We start from the raw sequence: 20,623 nt of genomic DNA, 5'->3' as shown, positions 1-20,623 counted from the left end.
AGCTACAGAAAAGAAAATGTTAAAATCATGAGAGGAAAAACATTTATAGCACTGTACTGTTATTATTTTTTTAAAAGATTTTATTTATTTATTTGAAAGAGAGAGAGCATGAGACAGGGCAGGGTCAGAGGGAGAAGCAGACTCCTCACTGCACAAGGAGCCCAATGTGAGACTTGATCCCAGTACCCTGGGATCATGACCTGTGCCAAAGGCAGATGCTTAACTGATGGAGACACCCAGGTGCCCTGTACTGTATTTACTGATACCAAAGTTGGTGTTGTTTGCTTACAAGATGAATCATTTCTCTGTCAGTACCTACACCAATATTGTTTTATATGATAAAAACACTGTAGCTCTTATATATATTGCTAACACTAGACGTTGAAAATGAAAAATAATGTGAAAAAGAAATTCATGTTTATTTACAGATCTAATGATTCATGCATTGGTAACAAAGAAAAACAATATAATTGCTTTTGCTAGCTTAGCCTGTATGTTAATTAATGAATCATTATAATATTTTTTATGGCAGGGGCCTGGGTGGCTCAGTCAGTTAAGTGGCAAACTCTTGGTTTCAGCTTAGGTCAGATCTCAGGGTTGTGCGATCAAGCCCCCTGCCCAGCTCTGCACTCACCACACAGTCTGCTTGAGATTCTTTCCCCTTCCCTCTCCCTCCTACTTTGTTCCCCACCCCCAGCACCTCACATATTCTCTCTTTCAAATAAATAAAATCTTTACAAATTTTATGGCATACAGTATTACAGTCAATTTGTAATGTAATATTGGAAACATTACATTTTTTAAAACTGCTTACCTTTGGTGATGGGCTGATACACAATATCTCCAATTAGGAGAGAGAGAGGGACATATTGTATGGTAGTGTTATTCTTTGAAAACAAAGGTATAAAACAATATGAAAACAACACATAATTAATTTTACATTAAATATCATTCAGCTTATGCTGTGTAGGAGAGGCTCTCCTCTTCCTACAAGTTTATTCATGTTGTTTTATATGATGAATACTTAGGTGATGATATTGGTGATGGCATAAAAATGTGTCCTACAGTTTTTGCCATATAGTTAATTAGATTTTCACACAAAGATGCTCACACACACACACACACACACACAAACAGGTAGGCTTATTAACTCTGCAGCATGATGATTATTACTTACTGCTCATTAAGTGGAAGTGGACCATTGTAAAGGTCTGCCTCCTCCTCGTCTTCACATTGAGTAGGCTGAGGGTGGCAGAGGTGGAGAGGTGGAAGGGCAGTCAGGAGAGGCAGGCACACTTGGTGTAACTTTACGGAAATACATTGTCATTTCTGTCTGATGTTTTTGCTTTTTCATGTCTCTAAAAATGTTTCCATATGGTACCAGTCCTCCTTCCACCATTTGCTTTAGCTTCAGTGCTAGTATTACAGAAGAGTTCATATCATAAAAGTAAATAGCAATCTTGAATAAGCAGAACTCTTATTGTCTGCCAGACGGTCTAATCTGCCAGTTTGGTGGATACAGTTTGTTTTCTGGGACTCCTTGCTCTGCATCATCTTAGCACAGGTTTGGAAGCACTCAAGTCATTTTCTGTTAATACCTCTAGTGTGGTGTCTGTTAGCTTTTGAATTTCTTCAAAATCCATATCTTGAAACCCTTTACCCCACCTCCCCCCCCCCGCCATATCCACTGTTTCTCCCATAATTTTTTTGATTGGCTCTGTTTTAAATCCCGTGAAGTCATGCACAACACCTAGACACAGTTTTCTCCGGCAGGAATTTGTTTCAGGTTTGATGGCATTTTCAGTGGTGTAATCCCTCCAGACTTTCATGACATTCTCTTCACCAGCATTCTCTTCCATAGCATTGACATTCCTTTCCGTAGAGTACCATGATCCAAAGGCTAAAAAGGGGAAATTGTGTTTGGAGGCAAGTAGGCCACTTTAATGCCTTGGTGTTGAACTCATGGGGTTCTAGGATTCATATGGGTTCTGTCATGTTATTCAAGGTTTGCAGTATCATATTAAACATGATGAAGAATACAGAAGAACTGTGAGAAACCACTTTTTACTCCAAAAAGCCTTTTACTGGAGAGGCAAGTGGCTCGTGGAGATGATTAAGTTAGCATCACATGGCATTTTAAGGGGATAGTCGCAACACTTGAGCCTACCACAAACAGGAGGTGGCTGTGAGATTATTACAGTAGTACAGTATATACTAGTTAGTCATGCCACTACGATTTCACACTGCATCTTCACGCTTGTTTACATTTCTCTTGATTGCAAATGGTGCCATGTATGGCCTATAAGTGTGTGTATAAGTTTTGATTAAGTTTCACTTTTTATAATAAATTTGTGTGTATTTTATGGTAGTAAATGTTAAAACAGAATAGTATAATGTATCTACATATATTTTATGCATTCATGGCATACCTTTTTCTTAAATTTTTCGATATTTCTAAGTTACACAGTTTGTGTCTGAGCTTTTCAACTTGTCACAGATCTCCAAAAAGTTTTCCCATATATTTATTGAAAAAAAAAAATCCACATGTAAATGGGCCCGCACAGATTAAGCCCGTAGTTTTAGTGTCAACTGTATATACACATCACCTATAAATAGTTTTACTTTCCCTTTCTAATCTCTGTGCCCTTTTTCCCCCCTGCCTTACTGAACTGGCTAAGACAAAAAATGTGGGATAGAAGTGATCAGAGCAGATATCCTTGCCTTGTTCCCAGTTTTAAGGGGACGGTGGTCAGTCTTTAATTAAGTATCGATGATAGATATCCTTTCTCAAGTTGAGGAAATTTCCCACAATTCTTATTTTTAGCTGAGAGGTTTTTTTTTTTTTTTTAATCATGAATTGGTGTTGAATTTTGTCAGAAGCTTTTTCTGCATCTCAAGATGATCATATGTTTTCCTTTATTCTGTTAATATTCTCTTTTTCATAGGGCACTTTCTCCTCAAATTAAGGAAAAAATTATTAGGGAAAAAACTATTACTCAGTTTTAACACTTGAACATCTTGGTATCATTCATGGAATGTAGGTTCAGGAGCATGATTTAGACACTCTGAATCACACAATCTCCGTAAAATATAAACTAAAAAGCACCATATATATTTAGGTAGAATTATTTGACTTAAGGGATTTGCCCGCCCCAAAAAACTTGTCTTAATCTCTGAAACTTCCGCCATTAGTGTATGCTTTTAAAGAAAAAAAAAAATCACTCTGAGGAGATGTGTATGTTACCTTTTCTGAAGCCTGAGGGAATGGAGACAAATGAGGCAAGTGTTTATGGTGGTGGCGTAAGCTGGTGCGGGACTTCGGTGCCCTTGTGCTTGATTGGCTAGGTTATCCCACACTGTGTGATGCGGAGGTAACTGACATGGTTCACTTTCTCAGCAATGACAAACAGAGCCTTGGTTTTAGAAGCCATAAGTAACTGAACCTGAGCAGTCTCGCATCACTGTGGCTGCTAAATCATCCCAGGAGCTGTGTTCAGTAGCTTGGGACTTCTGAGTAAAGTCTCAGGAATACTGAGCGTATATTTCTGATTGGTATTTCCTGGTCATGGTATGGTCACTCTTCCTTTGCTTAAGAGCAAGACCAAAGGTGATGATAATCACTGAGAACTAAGAAGTGGTCTCTAGTTCAGATGTGCTTTGACAACAAGACGTGAGCATGTTGGCGAAGCAGTCATCCCGTCTGTGTTTGGACATTTCTGGTGGTGGTGCAAACACTAGTTCACAAACAAATCCTTCTCGCAAACAACACCCATTCTTATGATCCTTTAACTGTTACTGTTTTTTTTTTTTTTAACTGTTACTGTTATGGATAGCTTTCCCGTATTTGTTAATTTCATTAGGTATATTCCTATTTAGTGATATCTTAAAATTTGGTAGCAAAAAGCAAACAACTACTACAAGGTACAGAACTCCTTTTTCCCTGATTCTGAGCGTTGTACTTACATTAATTATCTGTTCCCACCAAAATGATGAAGAGGCAAATATATGTGTGGAATTTTGAGTAAACGAGAAGTCACAGTCACATTGTGAGGGAGGGATATGTTACAGTATACATCACCAGAATATTAATTTACTATATTTAAGCAAACATAGAGCATTGGGTTAAAGTTAATGGTAGCTGTATGGAAAACTGAATCATATCAGTATAACCTGATTTGTTCAAGAGCCATTGGAAGGATCTGGAGGAAACAGGGCACATAGATCTTGATTTTCTCATACTGTTGATTTAATTATAAGAAATGTAATAATCGACAACCTTGGGAAACATAGTTAAGCTCAGATGATACCACGATTAGATGGTTGGAAGATCATACAGAGACATTATAAAGGATATGGTGCTGGTATGGATAGCTTTTATCAGTTAGCTTTTCAGAGGTCAGGTCAGTTTTATTTAATCAGTTCTAATCCATGACTAGTGATGTACTGTGTATATGTATTTATATGCCAACAAGTCAAAATAACCTAGATAAATTGGGTACTTACAAATTGGACAAAGTCAAATGAAAGCTAATTAATTTTATAGGTAAGAAGTTCAAATTGCTGAATGATTGGCTTTGTGCCTGTTCTTGGCAGAAAAAGCCCCTGGGCCATGCTGAATCACGAGGTAGTTGAGCCATCAATAACTGTAATACAAGTACTTGCAGAATACCACATTTCATAAATCAGTGCTCTGGTTTGGAATATTTACATGAGGCTGACAGCAGGCAAAAGATACGGTGACGGCTTACAGTGAATAAAAATTTTGTAATAGAAGTAGGGACATAGGCAGCAAGATGGGAAAGATATGAAAAAGAACCAAGTAGAAGCATATTGTATTAAGTTGAATGGGCTAAAGTGCTGTACAAATAGATCAGAAATATAATGGCTCAAATTTAGTACAACTTTATTTCTTTCATGTCACAGTCCTGGTGGAGGTGGCAGACGGGTAATTTCAGATTATTGGGTGGCTCTGCACACTCTGGGACCTGGCTCTACTGCCTTCACCATGTGTTCTTTGGAGTTGCTCTGGTTGCCCACAGGAAGCGGGGATGAGCTCAGCCCAGAAGTAGGTAATGTCACATCTGCTTACATCCCTTTGGCTAGAAATCAGCCATGTGTCCATACCTAACTGCAAAGGAGTTTCCCTCTCTGGGAAATGCATGTTAGCGCTGGGCTTCAGAAAATGAAGGGAACATAAATTTTGAGAGTTGCTAACAGTTTCTGCCATACCTCTGAGAAACAACAGCTAAACTGACAGATTTCTCATCAACAAAAGAATTTAGAACACAAGAGACTAATATTTCAACTTAGAATTCAATACTAGTTAAACTGTCATTTAAGAAAGAAGGACAGTGAAGGAAAAGATGGCAAAGTAAGAGGATCCTGAGCTCACCATGTCCTATAGACACACTGAGGCAACAATTACATCTGTGCAACTGACTCTGAAAACCTGAGGATTGGCAGAACAAATCTGCTAGTTGCAGAGGGAAGGCCACATCAAAAAGGGTTGGATGGGTGGAAATGCAGTCTGGAACCAAACTCCCTGCTGTGACTCACTACAAACAGGAGGGACATCACAAGCATGGAAGAGTGAGGGGATCAGACCCCACACTGGGTACCCTGGACACCCGGGCCTGGGGACCCACCCTAGGAAAACAAGACCCTTTAATAACTGGCTTTGAAAATCAGCCCTGGATTAACTCTGAGAGAACCAATGGGTGACAGGAAACCAAGTCTTTGCCCTTTGCCCTTATAGAGCCAGGACCCAGGGGGCGCCTGGGTGGCTCATTCGGTTAAGTGTCTGCCTTCAGCTCAGGTCATGATCCTAGGGTCCTTGTCTGGGCCCGTGTCTGGGCTCCTTGCTCAGCAGGGAGCCTGCTTCTCCCTCTGCCTGCCACTCCCCTTGCTTGTGCACGCGCTCTCGCTCTCTTTCTCTGACAAATAAATTAATAAAAATCTTTTAAAAAATAAATGACTTTCCCAGAAACACAGCTCAGAGGTTGCAGTTTGAAAAAGACCTGTGGTATACATGAAGGAGGTCTATCAACTAATCTTATAACATGAGCTGCAGGGACAGGAATCTATAGGAGATTTCTCCTGGAGCAAAAGTGTTGGTGGGTGCCATTTTTCTTACCCTGCCTTTGCCTAGATAGCCAGACACTTGCAGGAGCCAGTTCTAACACTGTGCATCTACCTTGCTAGCACTGTGTGCTCTGGTCCAGAGTTCCCAGCAGAACCACCCGACACAGGCTACCTGCTTCTGCAGGCACCACACCAAAGTGATTTGTGCCCTAGGGAGACAGAAAATAATCCCACACACTTGTATACCCTTAGTTGCTACAGCCAAGCCTCTTAGGTAACTGCTCGGGGAGCAAGCTCTGCCCTTCAGTGTGCCTACCACCATGGCAGAGGTTAATTGCAGATGCTTAGGCTGAGTGCCAGCCCCACTCACCAGTGAGCCCACCAAAGCTGCAGCTGGGCCTCTCAACAGCATGAGCAGTAAACTCTGCTTAGGGCACCCACATTAGGTGAAGCAGGTCATTTTAGTCAGCTGGGCTAAAGGCCAGCCCCATCCACCAGCATGCCCACAGTGATTGTGGCACAACCAATATGGGAGGTTTGATGCAACCCATAAAGGGGATACCCCTGGAGAACTGGCATGGTTGACCAGTGGGGATTATGCCATTGGGAACTATAGGACCTTTTCTATACAAGGCCACTACTTTCAAAACTAGGAGACAGCTGACCTACCTGATACATAGAAACAAATACATAGAGTTAGACAAAGTGAAGAAACAGAGGAATATGTCCCAAATGAAAGAACAAATGAAAAATCACAGAAAAAGAGCTGAATGAAATGGAGATAAGCAATATGCCTGACACAGAGTTCAAAGTAATGGTCATAAAGATACTCACTGGACTTGGGAGAAGAATGGTTGAATGAACTCAGAACTTCAACAAAGAGAAAAAATTAAAAAACAGAGCTGAAAAATAACAATAACTGATGGAGTGCCTGCGTGGCTCAGTGGGTTAAGCCTCTGCCTTCTAGGAAGAAAGGGCCATAAGTGAAAGAAAATTATGAAAGGAAAAAACTTCACAGGTAAAAACCAACATATAATAAAGGTAGTAGATTCACCACTAATAAAGCCAGGGGAGGTTAAAAACAATTGTATCTAAAAAAATTAGTCGAAGGATACACAAAATAAAAAGATGTAAATAAAATGTGACATACATAACATGTGGAGGAGAGTGTAGAAGTTTAGTGCTTCTAGAATGTGTTCAAATTTAAGTGACCATTAATATAATTTAATATAGACCGTTATACACAGAATGTTTGGGGCGCCTGGGGGGCTCAGTCGTTAAGCATCTCCCTTCAGCTCAGGTCATGATCCCAGGGTCCTGTAATTGAACCCCATATCGGGCTCCCTGATCGGCAGGAAGCCTGCTTCTCCCTCTCCCACTCCCCCTGCTTGTGTTCCCTCTCTTGCTGTGTCTTTCTCTGTCAAATAAATAAATTTTTAAAATGTTATATATGAATGCAATGCTAACCACAAATCAAAAACCTATAATAGATACCCAAAAAATAAAGAGAAAGAAGTCCAAACATAACTCAGCCATCGAGAAGAATGAAAACCTGCCGTTTTTGACAGCATGGATGGAGCTAAAGGGTATGATGCTAAGTGAAATAAGTCAGACAAAAATACCACATGATTTTGCTTATGTGAGGACTCTAAAAAACACAACTATCAAACCAAAAATACAGGGAGCAAACTGGCTGTTGCTGGGTGGGAGATGGGTGGTGCAGTGGGCAAAACTGGTAAAGCAAATTCAGAGGACAAACTTCTAGTTATAAAGTCAGTCCCTCATGGAAATGGAAAGTACAGTATAGGGAATATATTTCATAGTATTGTAACAATGTGGTATGGTAACAAATGAAGATTAGTTATTGTGATAAGGGTAAAAAAGGAAGTCCGCAGTAACTATGGAGGAGAATTTGGTGATACTTAACAGAAGCTTATAAGCATTTACCCTTTGACCTAGCAGTTTCATGTCTAGTAATTTTTCCAGAGGAAACACCTCTGCAAATCATTTTTGCAGAAGATGCTTAGGAACTGTAAACCAGAAACAAGTGGTAAGTGGGTGGTGGGTTTGTTTGGAGGGGAATAAGGAAGGAAATGGGACTTTCCTGGGTATTCTTTTATATAGAGTTTTGACTTTAAACCATGTAAATATTTTGCATATTCAATTATATAAAATGAAAACAAAGCAAAGCCTATAATTGAATGTACAAAGAGCTACTAATAAAAACAAAGTGGTTACATAAACACAAAGTAAAAAAAAAAAAGATAGTTTGGTAACTTAAGACAGTGCTCTGACTGTACATGGTAGTGGGATATGTTGTAGGGACAAAAAGAGTGAGAAGACATATTGCCCTTCATTTCATTGTTAGTTATTGGCAATGGTCCAATATATTAAGTCAGAAACTAATATGTATTAGAGTCAGGGGCGCCTGGGTGGCTCAGTAGGTTAAAGCCTCTGCCTTCGGCTCAGGTCATGATCCCAGGGTCCTGGGATCGAGCCCTGCATCGGGTTCTCTGCTCAGCAGGGAGCCTGCTTCCCTTCCTCTCTCTCTGCCTACTTGTGATCTCTGTCATATAAATAAATTATAAATCTTTAAAAAACATATATGTATTAGAGCCAGAATAATGAATAAGTCAAACATACGAATGTAATTGGGAACGAGGTTCTAACTTTGGGAGAAGGGAGATAAAAATACGGAATGAGGTGAAGAGAAAGGAAGAATCATGTGATGTTAGCTTTGAATTGGAGGTTATCAGTATAAACTCTTGATTAAAAAAAATTAATTTCTAGCCACATCTACTGAAAGGGCCTAGACACAGTGACACCCCAGTGTAACGTGTACCTTGAGCTCAGATGTTGCTTTCTAAATACCATTTTTTCAATAAAAGGTAGGATTCCTTGAAAAAAATGACTCTGGGTGGACAGAAGTTCAAGATGCCATAAAGCAAACAAGCACTTTTAGAGTCTGAGACCTGTCAAGAGGATACAGGAGCTAGCTTGAAGGAAGCTTCAAGAGGAATTTGGGAAAAAAATCAAGCATTCAAAAGAATAATGATGGTGCTGGATTATAACACACTGAATAAAAACAAATCCAAAATATATTTCCTGGCCAAGAAAAAAACCTGCCAGTTCATGAAAGCAGAGTGAATCCTGGAATTAGAAAAATCAGTTTTCCCAGTATGGTAATTGATTCAGGCAAGGTTGATAAATGGATGATAAACCATGAGATGAAACTTTGTTGCAGAACAGCATAGTCTAACAGTCTCAGGGAGAAGGTACCCCTGAGGCAGAGAAGTATGGCACAAACCTCAATCAAATGATCTAGCTTCACATGAGCTGTAAGAAGACAAACTGACATAATGGGATGCAGAATCTAGATAGTATTTTTTTTTTTAAGATTTATTTATTTATTTGACAGAGAGAGAGATCACAAGTAGGCAGAGAGGCAGGCAGAGAGAGAGGAGGAAGCAGTCTCCCTGCAGAGCAGAGAGCCCGATGCGGGGCTCGATCCCAGGACCCTGAGATCATGACCTGAGCCGAAGGCAGCGGCTTAATCCACTGAGCCACCCAGGCGCCCCTAGATAGTATTTCTGTGAAAAATGTTTATGCTGAGGACAGTTACTGTAAGAGGCCATCAGCATCCTGACTCAAGACATAAAAAATGGGGTGCCTGGGTGGCTCAGTGGGTTAAGCCTCTGCCTCCAGCTCAGGTCATGACTTCAGGGTCCTGGGATCGAGTCCTGCATCAGGCTCTCTGCTCAGCAGGGAGCCTGCTTCCTCCTCTTTCTCGCTGCCTGCCTCCCTGCCTACCTGTGATCTCTGTCAAATAAATAAATTCCTAAAAAAAAAAAATAATAACAAATGTTGGAGAACGGTGTGCCCTAAAAATAGGTGAAATACAGACTTCTGTTTTAAAGTAAAATTTCCTTATTGTCATTTTCAGATATAACTTTAATTTTTACCCAAGTAATGAAGGTACATGTTCAAAAGAATTACCTAGTTGGGTCAGGACTTTAAAAAAAAAAAAAAGAAAGAAAGAAAGAAAAAAGTCGCCTTTTCCTGCCTGCTCCTCACAGGCAACTTCAGTTCCTTTTGCTGACAATATTTACCTTCACACCTCTGGTGACATGCTCACTACACATTCAGCGTTTCTCACTTCCAGCATTGGCTGTTTACTTCCCAAAGGGAAGGTGACCACCCAGGTCTCTCCGTCTTGCTGGGAAGCCCCACTACCACCATTGCTATATCCATGCACTCTTCCAGGTCCCATGCTATCTGTATCACTGTGTTCCAAGCATGTTTAGAGCAGTATCCAGTGTTAATGTTAGCAGGACTCTGCAAAAACCATCCACAGCTAGCCAGTGTTGTGTGTTTATTACAGTTGTATTTCCTTTCCTGAACAACATTTTTGTTTCCCTTTCGTCTTTTTTATTTCTTTATATTTATCACTAATTCCACCATAAACTCTTCCCTATGCTGTAAATCTCTTCAGGTACACTCAAAGGAATTTGGAAGGTCCATCTTCTCCTAGAAATTTCTTCCACAGCCTTATGCCCTGCTAATTTAGATGGTGTGATGTACAGAAAAATGTATAGCTCACTGGACTATAAGATGAACGCCCTTGTAACTGCCGCTGAAATAAAGAAGTAGGCCTCTGCCCCATACAGCCCTTCTGTGTGATGTCTCCATCCCCAGCTCCTCTCCCCCAAAGTGACAAGGCTCATAGAGCAATCACTTTCTTGTATTTCTGAAAAATAGTTTTATCACCCAAATGTGTATCCCTGGAGACTTCAGTCTTACTCTTTTAAAAAAAATTATTTGAGTTTTTTTTTTTTTTTAATAACCATCCCAACATGGGGTTCGAACTCACAACCCTGAGATAAAATCTAAACTGACATTAAGAGTTGGACACTCAAACAACTGAGCTACCCAGGTGCCTCTGAGATGTCTTAAGTCTCTTTTTTGCTCTTCTGTTGTTGTTCTTCTGTTGAAGAACTGAACCGTTTGACCTTCAGAATTTTTCACAGTGTGACTTTGCTGATTACATGCTCATGGTACCATGCATTAGGTCCCTCTGTCCTCTGTCTTTCTTTCCTTTTTTAAAAACAGCTTTAAAGGGGCACCTGGGTGGCTCAGTGGGTTAAAAACAGCTTTATTGGGGCACCTGGGTAGCTCAGTCATAAAACGTGTGCCTTTGGCTCAAGTCATGATCCTAGGGTGCTGAGATCAAGCCCTGTGTTGCCTGCTTCTCCCTCTCCCACTCCCCTTGCTTGTGTTCCCTCTCTCACTGTATCTCTTCTCTGTCAAATAAATAAATAAAATCTTTTTTAAAAACCGCTTTATTGAAGTATAACTAATATACAATAAACAACACATATTTATGTGTACAATTTGATACCTTCTGCCATAGTCTGCACCCACGAGAAGATAATACAGCTGTCGCCCCCCCCCCAAAGTTCCTTGTGCCCGTTTGTAATTTCTCCCTGTTGCCCCTCCCTATCTCCTTTGCAACTGAGGATCTGCTTTCCTTATTATAGGCAAGTTTGCATTTTCTAAGATTTTATATAAATGGAATCACGCAATGTGCATTCTTTTTCTTTTGTCCTGGCCTCTTTCATTCAGCATAATGATTTTGAGATTATCCCTGTTGTTGCAAATTTTGGTACTTTATTTCTTTTTTATTGCTGAGTGATACTCCATTGTGTGGATAGACTGCTGTTTGTCCATTCAGTTGTTGATTTTCTGTTGTTATTATTTTAAATAGCCTCTCTGCTTGTTCATGGATGTAGTATTTCCTTCCTGAAAACAGTGAGTTTCTAAATCAAGTTTTCTCCTAATGTTGAATGCATCTCTTTCCTCCAAGTTGTCTATTTCTTCTTGTGGGTTTGACTTTTCATAGTAGAGATTTTCTTTGAATGTCTGATGATCTTTGGATATGTAGTTCATATTGATCAGTAGGGCATTATCTGGGCTATTTCCTTAGGGTAGACTCAAGGTCAGTATTGTTAGATATTTTTGTGATAATGGTATTGTAAGGGCCTATTTAGCAAGAGCAGCTCCATCCTGACCCTGCCCCCCCCCCCCTTCAGGGAACTTACTTAAAAACAAGTCCTGGATATCAGTCCCAGGTAACAAAGCCTAGATACAAGGGTGGATCAGGCCACGTGGAGGTATTCAATCAGTGGGGGTGCATACTGTCTCCTAGCTACCAAGGAATATGGGCCCCGCTCTTTGGGTGTCCTTTGGGCGCCACTTCTGACCAAGGTGATAGGCTAGTTCAAATATTTACTATAGGGTAAACTGTAATTCAGTTGGTCACTTATGTGTAACTTGGCAGGACTGTGCAGCTTTCTCTGTGTTACAATCTCATTGGTCACCTGTGCGTGGCCAGGCCCAAGCACATGGCCTTTGCCCTTAAAAGCTAGTCTGTAAAGAAGAGAAAGGTCGCCCTCTCTGTGAGGGGTGGCCCCGACTGGTCTGTTTGACGGGTCGGTTTGATTCTTTTTTTTTTTTTTTTAAAGATTTTATTTATTTATTTGACAGAGAGAGAGATCACAAGTAGGCAGAGAGGCAGGCAGAGAGAGAGAGGAGGAAGCAGGCTCACCTGCGGAGCAGAGAGCCCGATGCGGGGCTCGATCCCAGGACCCTGAGATCATGACCTGAGCCGAAGGCAGCGGCTTAATCCACTGAGCCACCCAGGTGCCCTGGTCGGTTTGATTCTTGATGCTTGGCGTGAAATAAAGCTTTGCTTGATCTTCACTTTGTATCAGTCTCGCTCCTTTGACCATGGACCCATTATTGGGGGACCCAACGGGGGGCTCATCCGCGATCAAACTACGAGAACTGAGCCAGCATCAGAATTTCTGGGAAAAGCCTCCGGAGGTAAGATCTCCAGATTTTATTCTGTGAGATCTGGTCTGTCTGCTGGTTGTGGAGCTCCAGGGTATGACCCACCGAGGAGAAGCCAGATGCAGCCATGCTCCCCAGGGCTGGAGTGGATGCGGGGATGCCCCATCCCTCTTCTAGTAGATCGTCTAGGGGGTTTGGGTCCTCCTAGGTGGTCAGGGGACCGAGAATACCCCCACCAGCGGGTGGTTGCAGGAGACCGTGAAAATCTCCACTGGCTGCTGGGTCTGGTCGTCTTTGTCTTGTCTTTTTGTTGCCTGTTGTGTTGCTCGTCCCTAGGGGACCGAGAAAATCCCCACGGGCGAGCGTCTCTAGGGGGCCAAGAAAACCCCCAGCAGCGGCAGGCTCTGGGTGAGGGCCGCTGGGTCTGCGGTTGTTTTTGTCCTGTCTTTTTGTTGTCTGTTGCATTGTTTGTTGTGTTTGAAGAAATGGGACAAGCAGAGAGTAAGGGGACTCTGACTTTCACCTCTCCATTCCTCCTAATAGATGTGGGGCTTTTCCCTTACTCATTTCTTCTGTTAATGACTGGCTATAACTGGAGCCAACTGTGGTTAGTCTAACTCAAGACAGAGACTTTAAGTAATATTCCCAAGCAGCTGCTGAAACTCCCTTGGTTTCAGGGAAGTTCCTTGCCGTCTCTGGCTCGACGTGGACTGCCTAGCCCCTTCCTCTTGCTAGCGAGAAGGCATGGCGTCTGCTCCTCTCTTGGAGCTGATGATTTCTAGAACTGGGAACCCTTTCTCTGCCTTCTGGCAGCACTTTGTTCTGTTCTTCACTGTCGGGAAACAATAAGAGCCGCCCCGGGACCTAACACCCCCCACTCCAGATCTTCCCACCCGGGTCTCAGGTAAACATTCAAAGTGGAGTGGGCCCAGGTGGAACGTGAATCAGTATTTGAACTAAGTTAAGTTTGTTGAGTTAATCAGAGTGAACATGTCTTTTGAGTTAACAGCAGTAAATGTGAAACTTCAGTCAAAGTTTACTTAAGATCAAATAAGTTCATGTTATTTATGTTAAAATCTGTTAACAAAGAGATGATGAAACTGATGGTTAATTGTCTGTCTCAAAGTTTTAATGGGTAATTGTTAAAGTAGCTTTCAAAGTCTTTGGTAACCTGAAACTTTAAACCAAATGGGTTAAAATGCTAAAGGATTGATTGCTGGAACTAGGTTTGTGCTTTTGAAATCTGTTAGTAAACATGTTTTATGCTTAACTGCTGTTGCAACAGTTCACAATTGGTTAATATTTAATCTTCACTAGAGATTGAGATGGTTCTAAGAAAATGTAAATGATTTTCTCTTTGCCTGCCCAGAATTGTAAATGAGATCTCTTTGACTCATAAGGCTTTTTCCTTGATATGCTAAGTTACTGAGGAAGTACTGCTAAACCAATGATAAACCTTGGGTTACATTTGGGTAAATGCTGTAACTACTCTAGAGGTTCTGTACATTTCCTAAAGTTTTAATGTTTTGATAAGGGTCATCACTTGATATTTAACCATATCTATTCTGAGTTTTTGTCATTTGTAATTATTTTAATTCTCTTGTAAGATGAATTCTGCCCTAAAGGAAATTCATATGGGAGGATATTCATGCAGGACAAATACAGGCCTTTGATATGTTAAAATCCTGGAATTGAAATGGGTAAGAATTTCCAGAAGTAAAAGCTGCATTCGGACTAAACCAGAATTAGCAACATGGGACTAGATGAACTGAAGGAAATTGTAATGTGTCTCTTAATGTTTTTTCTTATTTTAAACATGTCTGGTTCTGTAATGTTTGTTCTTCCAGACTAGAGAAACTTTTTCTTAAGTTATCTGTAACTTACAGGGAGTAAAAGTATTCATTTGTAAACGAATCAAGGCATTCAGCCTTACTCTCTATCTGAACCCGCTGAAACCAAAAGGTCTCAACAAGTATTCTTTCTTCCATGGCAATCAGTCATTTGCATAAGTTCAATAAGAATCTGTTCTCCTTGGGACGCCTGGGTGGCTCAGTTGGTTAAGCGGCTGCCTTCGGCTCAGGTTATGATCCCAGCGTCCTGGGATTGAGTCCCACATCGGGCTCCGTGCTTGGCGGGAAGCCTGCTTCTCTCTCTGTCTCTCTCTGCCACTCTGTCTGCCTGTGCTCACTCTCGCTCTCTCTCTCTCTGACAAATAAATAAATAAAATCTTAAAAAAAAAAAAAAAGAATCTGTTCTCCTTGTAACAGGACATCATTGGAAACACTGGTTATTTTACCAAGGCTTTGACTGGAATGTCATATTTGAAAAGACTCAGATATGATCAGACAGCTTAAAGGAACTAAGGTTGACTTTATAAAACCTGGAGCCGTAAAGTCCTTTGGAACTGTTGGCCTGATACTGTGCTTACAGAGTTCCCAGCAGCCTCACCAGGGGAGGAAAGAATGTCACTCCCTGGCAGGGGCAGGACCTCAGGAAGAGGAATTCGCCCAAATCGATAGGTATTGCAGGCATGTCTGATGGCAACTACGTGGCTTGGCTTCTGGCCCAGAGAGGCTACTAAAAGTTCAACCTAGAGAGTCCTTATAAGAAGTTCCAGCAAAGCAGATTCTAAAAGATCTATATGATCACTCACTGTTCTTGCTGAGCTTATGCAAATATTTAAGCCAAGTTTGTTAAAACTGGACTTGTTTTTCAAATGAATTAGTCCTGATTTGGCTCTCTCTGGAAATGAGGGTTATTTCAGAGAGAAAAATTATGTTTTAATAACACACCTTTATGGATGTTAAATTCTAGATTTGATTGTTTTTAATGCTTGTTTACCTAAGCAAGACAACTTGAGGTAAACTTCAGAGAAGTTGCACGATAGCTCATTTTGACTATCTTGCTTTTGCCAGTCAGTCAGCCCCAGATTTAAGGAGGAAACTTCAGAAAATTGAAGGATTTGAAGGGAAGAATCTGTCTGGGTTACTGGGAATAGTGGAAATAGCTGCTGAGGACTGAGTCATGCTTGCAGGGGCCAAGAACTCTCTTAAGGACTCTGCAGGGACAAGGGTATCAGGTGTCAGCAATGAAAACACAGCTTTGTCAGAGCCACACCACTTATTTAGGCTTTGATCTCCATGAGGGAGTTTCTTGGGACGGTGGGCTACTATAGGCTGTGGATACCATGGTTCGAGGAGATGGCCCGACCTCTCTATGAACTGGCTAAGGGAGGACTCACTATGATAGAGTGGACAGCTGAGGCAGAAGGAGCATTTTGGGAATTACAAACGGCCTGAGTGCCCCAGCATTGGCCATCCCAGATGTTACCAAGCCCTTCCACTTGCATGTGGATGAAAAGGCAGGGGTGGCCAAAGGAGTTTTGACTCAGACTCTGGGGCCTTGGCAAAGGCCAGTAGCCTATCTTAGCAAAAAAACTAGATCAAGTAGCTGCTAGGTGCCCCCCCACCCCTTGCCTCCACATAATTGCTGCCACGGCCCTCCTGGTCAAGGATGCAAGTAAATTGACTTTGGGTCAAAATCTCATCTTGACCACCACCCATGCTATCGAGGGCCTTCTCCAGACTCCACCCAACCGGTGGATGACAAATGCCTGAGTGATGGGGTATCAGGCCCTCCTCCTCAACGAACCGAAAGTGACTTTCCGGCCCCCGGTGGTGCTAAATCCAGCCACATTGCTACCAGAGGAGCTGGCTGACCACCCACAAGACTGCAGGGAGATCCTAACCTGGGTCGCAGGAATAAGGCCGGATCTCAGAGACACTCCCCTCCCTGATGCGGAGACGACTCAGTTCACAGACGGGAGTAGCTACGTGGTCGATGGAATGAGGTATGTGGGGGCTGCGGTGGTTTCTCCTGAGCAGGAACTCTGGACGACAGCCCTGCCACACGGAACCTCAGCGTAAAAAGTGGAGCTAATTGCACTCACCAAGGCACTACAGATGGCCAAGGGTAAGACTGCCAACATCTATACAGACGGTAGGCTGGGTAAAGGCTTTCTCCGCCAAACATGAGATGGCAGGAGTGGTAGCCAAAAAGCTACTGGAGGTTTGGGTTACTACTTGTGATCGGGTCAGACAATGGCCCTGCATTTGTGAGTTCAGTCTCACAGGCCTTGGCCAAGGCCGTGGGCACTAATTGGAAACTACATTGTGCCTACCAGCCCCAGAGCTCCAGGAAAGGAGAGAGAATGAACCGGACTCTTAAAGGGACATTGACAAAGCTAATTCTTGAGACTGGCAGTGGATGGGTGGATCTCCTTCCTTTCGCCCTCCTCAGGGTGTGATGTACACCCTGCTTAAACAAGGTGACCCCATTTGAAATAATGTTCGAGAGGACCCTACTCCCCCCACTCTGTCCTCAGCTACAGGAGGTTGCCCTAGCAGAAATTACTGATCAGTCTGTACTCCAGTCACTACAGGCATTACAGTCTGTCTTAAAAAGAACCCACACAGGGATCCGAACTGCCCACACTGGGACAGGGATGGAGGTGGAACCACATCTTTACCAACCCGGGGACTTGGTTTGGATATGCAACCACCAAGTGGGAAACTTGGAGCTTTGCTGGAAGGGACTGTTTACTGTCATCCTGACCACCCCCACGGCAATAAAAGTAGAAGGCATCAGGGCCTGGATTCACGTGAGTCATGTCAAAGGAGCTGAGGACAAGGATGCCCCCCAGAAATGGATACCGCTGCTGATGGACCCTGCGGATCGTGGACTAAAGCTAAGACTCAAAAAAACAATGAATTCATTGAGTTCATTGTTGCTCCTATTGTTAAAGTATAGGTGGGAAACATAGACAATTAGGGCTTGACATAGTATTTCTAAAAAGAGGGGACTCTGCTTAGCCCTAGGAGAAGAAATGCTGTTTCTGGGTAAATCACACTGGAGTCATTAAAACAGTCTGGCAGCCGTTAAAAAGGGGGCATAGAACTGGCTGAAAAGTCAAAGATTTGACTAATCTCCAAAGAAAAGAGGGGAATGTAAGGGCGTATTTAGCCAGAGCAGCTCCATCTTGACCCTGGCCCCCGACCCACCCCTTCAGGGAACTTACTTAAAAACAAGTCCTGGATACCAGTCCCAGGTAACAGAGCCCAAATACGAGGGTGGGTCAGGCCAGGTGGAGGTATTCAATCAGTGGGGGTGCATACTGTCTCCTAGCTACCAAGGAGTATGGGCCCTGCCCTTTGGGTGCCCTTTGGGCGCCACTTCTGACCAAGGTGATAGGCTAGTTCAGATATCTACTATAGGGTAAACTGTAATTCACTTGTGTGTGACTTATGTGTGACTTAGCAGGACTGTGCAGCTTTCTCTGTGTTACAATCTCATTGGTCACCTGTGCGTGGCCAGGCCCAAGCACATGGCCTTTGCCCTTAAAAGCTAGTCTGTAAAGAAGAGAAAGGTCGCCCTCTCTGTAAGGGGTGTCCTCAACCGGTCTGCTTGACAGTCAGTTTGATTCTTGATGCTTGGCGTGAAATAAAGCTTTGCTTGACCTTTGCTTTGTATCAGTCTCGCTCCTTTGACCATGGACCCATTACTGGGTGACCCAATAGTATTCAAAAATCCAAGTGAGGAAAAGAAGGCTGGAGAGGTCTCAACTTTTAATATGTGTGTTTTTCCTTAGTTTCCCTCTTTTTCAGCATGGTATCCCTCCGTTTTCAAGTCTTTCCAGAGTTCAGCCAGAGACCACCTAAATTTTACTCTTGCTGGAGGAGAAAACCTCTTCTTATTCCATGGAGAGGCAGTCATCGGTTGCACTGAGACAGGGAAGGGATCTGGGATCTAATTGTCATTTGCATCCAATCCTGTTTTTAGCCTCACCTTTGAGTCCCTTTCCAAACTGACCTGCGCCAGCAATTCCTGAGCGTTTTGCAGGCCCTGAGGTAGAAATTAGGTTGCACTGTGCCTGCTCCCCTGCTAGCTTTTTTCAGTCTGTTATCAGTATGTGTGGTTCCTTTGGGGATTTTATTAAAAATGCAGATTGAGAGATGCCTAGGTGGTTCAGATGGTTAAACTTCTGCCTTTGGCTCAGGTCATGAGCCCAGGGTCCTAGGATTGAGCCCCACATTGGGCTCCCAGCTCAGCCAGGAGTCAGTTTCTCCCTCTTTCTCCACCTCTCCCTCTGCTTGTGCTGTCTCTCGAATAAATAAAATATTTTTTAAAATAAATAAATGAAAATGCAGATTGATTCAGTAGGTCCAAGTTGGAGCCTGAGATTTTGTATTTTTAACAAGCTCCGAGGTAATGCTGATGCCCCTGCCTCTCAGACCACACTGCATGTGGCAGGATGCTAAGTCATTGAACACTTGGCCATTCATTTTCCAGCCTCTGGACTGTTTGTTTGTTTGTTTGTTTGTTTGTTTGTTTTTTCCTGGTGTCTGCTATAAATTCTTTCATCATTGGAAGTTTTTGCCTTTAAAAAATTAATGAAAAATTTCAGACATACCTACAAAGAAACAGAATAACCATTAATTAACCTGTGGTCAGTCCTGCCCCATCTATACTCCCATCAACTCCCTCCCTGGCCAGACACATATTCTGTGATATTTTGAAGCAAATTCCAGAGAATATAGCTTATCTGTAAATAATTCAGTATGTATTTTTACAGGTTTTGAATTACCATAGAAGTTGTTTAGGGCTGCATTCCTTGGCTTACATAGTCACCTTCTTGGCATGTCCTTGCGTGATCTTTTCTCTCTGTGCACCCAGCCCTGGTGTCTCTTGTGTGCATCCAAATCTCTCCTTCTTATAAGGATACCAGTCAGATTGGATTAGGTAACCCCCCAACAGGTGGCCTCATTTCATTTTAATTATCTCTTTAAAGGCCTTATATTCAAATAAAGTCACATTCTGAGATACTAGAGATTACGGCTTCAACATAGGAATTTGGGGGACCACAGTTCAGCTATCGTAAAATACCATTATAATGCCAAAAATTAACTCATTAATACCGTCAAATTTCTAGGCAGTATTCTAATTTCCAGTTGTCTTATAAAAGTAATTCTTTTTTAAATATTTTATTTATTTATTAAAGCAAGACAGTGAACACAAGCAGGGGAAGCAGCAGGGAGAGGGAGAAGCAGGCTCCCCGCTGAGCAGAGAGCTGGATGTGGGGCCCCATACCAGGACCCCGGGATCATGACCTGAGTCCAAGGCAGACACTCAACCAACTGAGCCACCCCGGTACCCCATAAATGTACTTGTTTCGTTGAATTCAGATAAGTTCTACACATTGCACTTAGTTGATGTATTTGAAGTCTCATTTAATCATTTGTTATTGATACAGTTTATTGAACATACAAGTTGTTTGTCCCAGAGAGTTAACCTCCATGGATTTTGCTTAGTGTGTCTCCTGGGGCTATGTAACATGTTCTTTTGTCCTGTTTTTTTGTAAGTAAATAGTTGAATCTACAGGCTTGGTCAGGTTCTGTTTTCAGCAAGTCTACTTCCTAGGTGGTGGTACATCCTTCCTTCTCTTCCTTTGGATGTTAGTAGCTACTGATGACCATTGGCTACCTCCATTAATACATCAGGAGTTACAGAATGGTGATTTTCAAATTTTTTTATTCCTTATTCATTTATTAGAGTGCTTCTATAAAAGTAAACATCCCCTCACTATTCTGTCACCTAGTGGTACAGTTAGTTTAAAAAAAAAAGAAGGGGGAACCTG

At 42.2% G+C, this 20,623-nt stretch overlaps 1 protein-coding gene across 1 annotated transcript in view; it reads left to right on the top strand.

The window, feature by feature from the left end:
* Positions 1-8,986: 8,986 nt before the first annotated feature.
* Positions 8,987-20,623, top strand: part of GPR160 (G protein-coupled receptor 160) — a 24,050-nt gene continuing 12,413 nt past the window's right edge. Inside the window, exon 1 of the mRNA XM_046003870.1 lies at positions 8,987-8,998. The gene's annotated coding sequence lies outside the window, so the exon portion shown is untranslated. The remainder of the gene's footprint in view (positions 8,999-20,623) is intronic.

The sequence above is a fragment of the Meles meles genome, chromosome 4 (genome assembly GCF_922984935.1).
Source record: "Meles meles chromosome 4, mMelMel3.1 paternal haplotype, whole genome shotgun sequence".
NCBI lineage: Eukaryota > Metazoa > Chordata > Mammalia > Carnivora > Mustelidae > Meles > Meles meles.
This window is presented reverse-complemented; position numbering and strand designations above follow the sequence as displayed.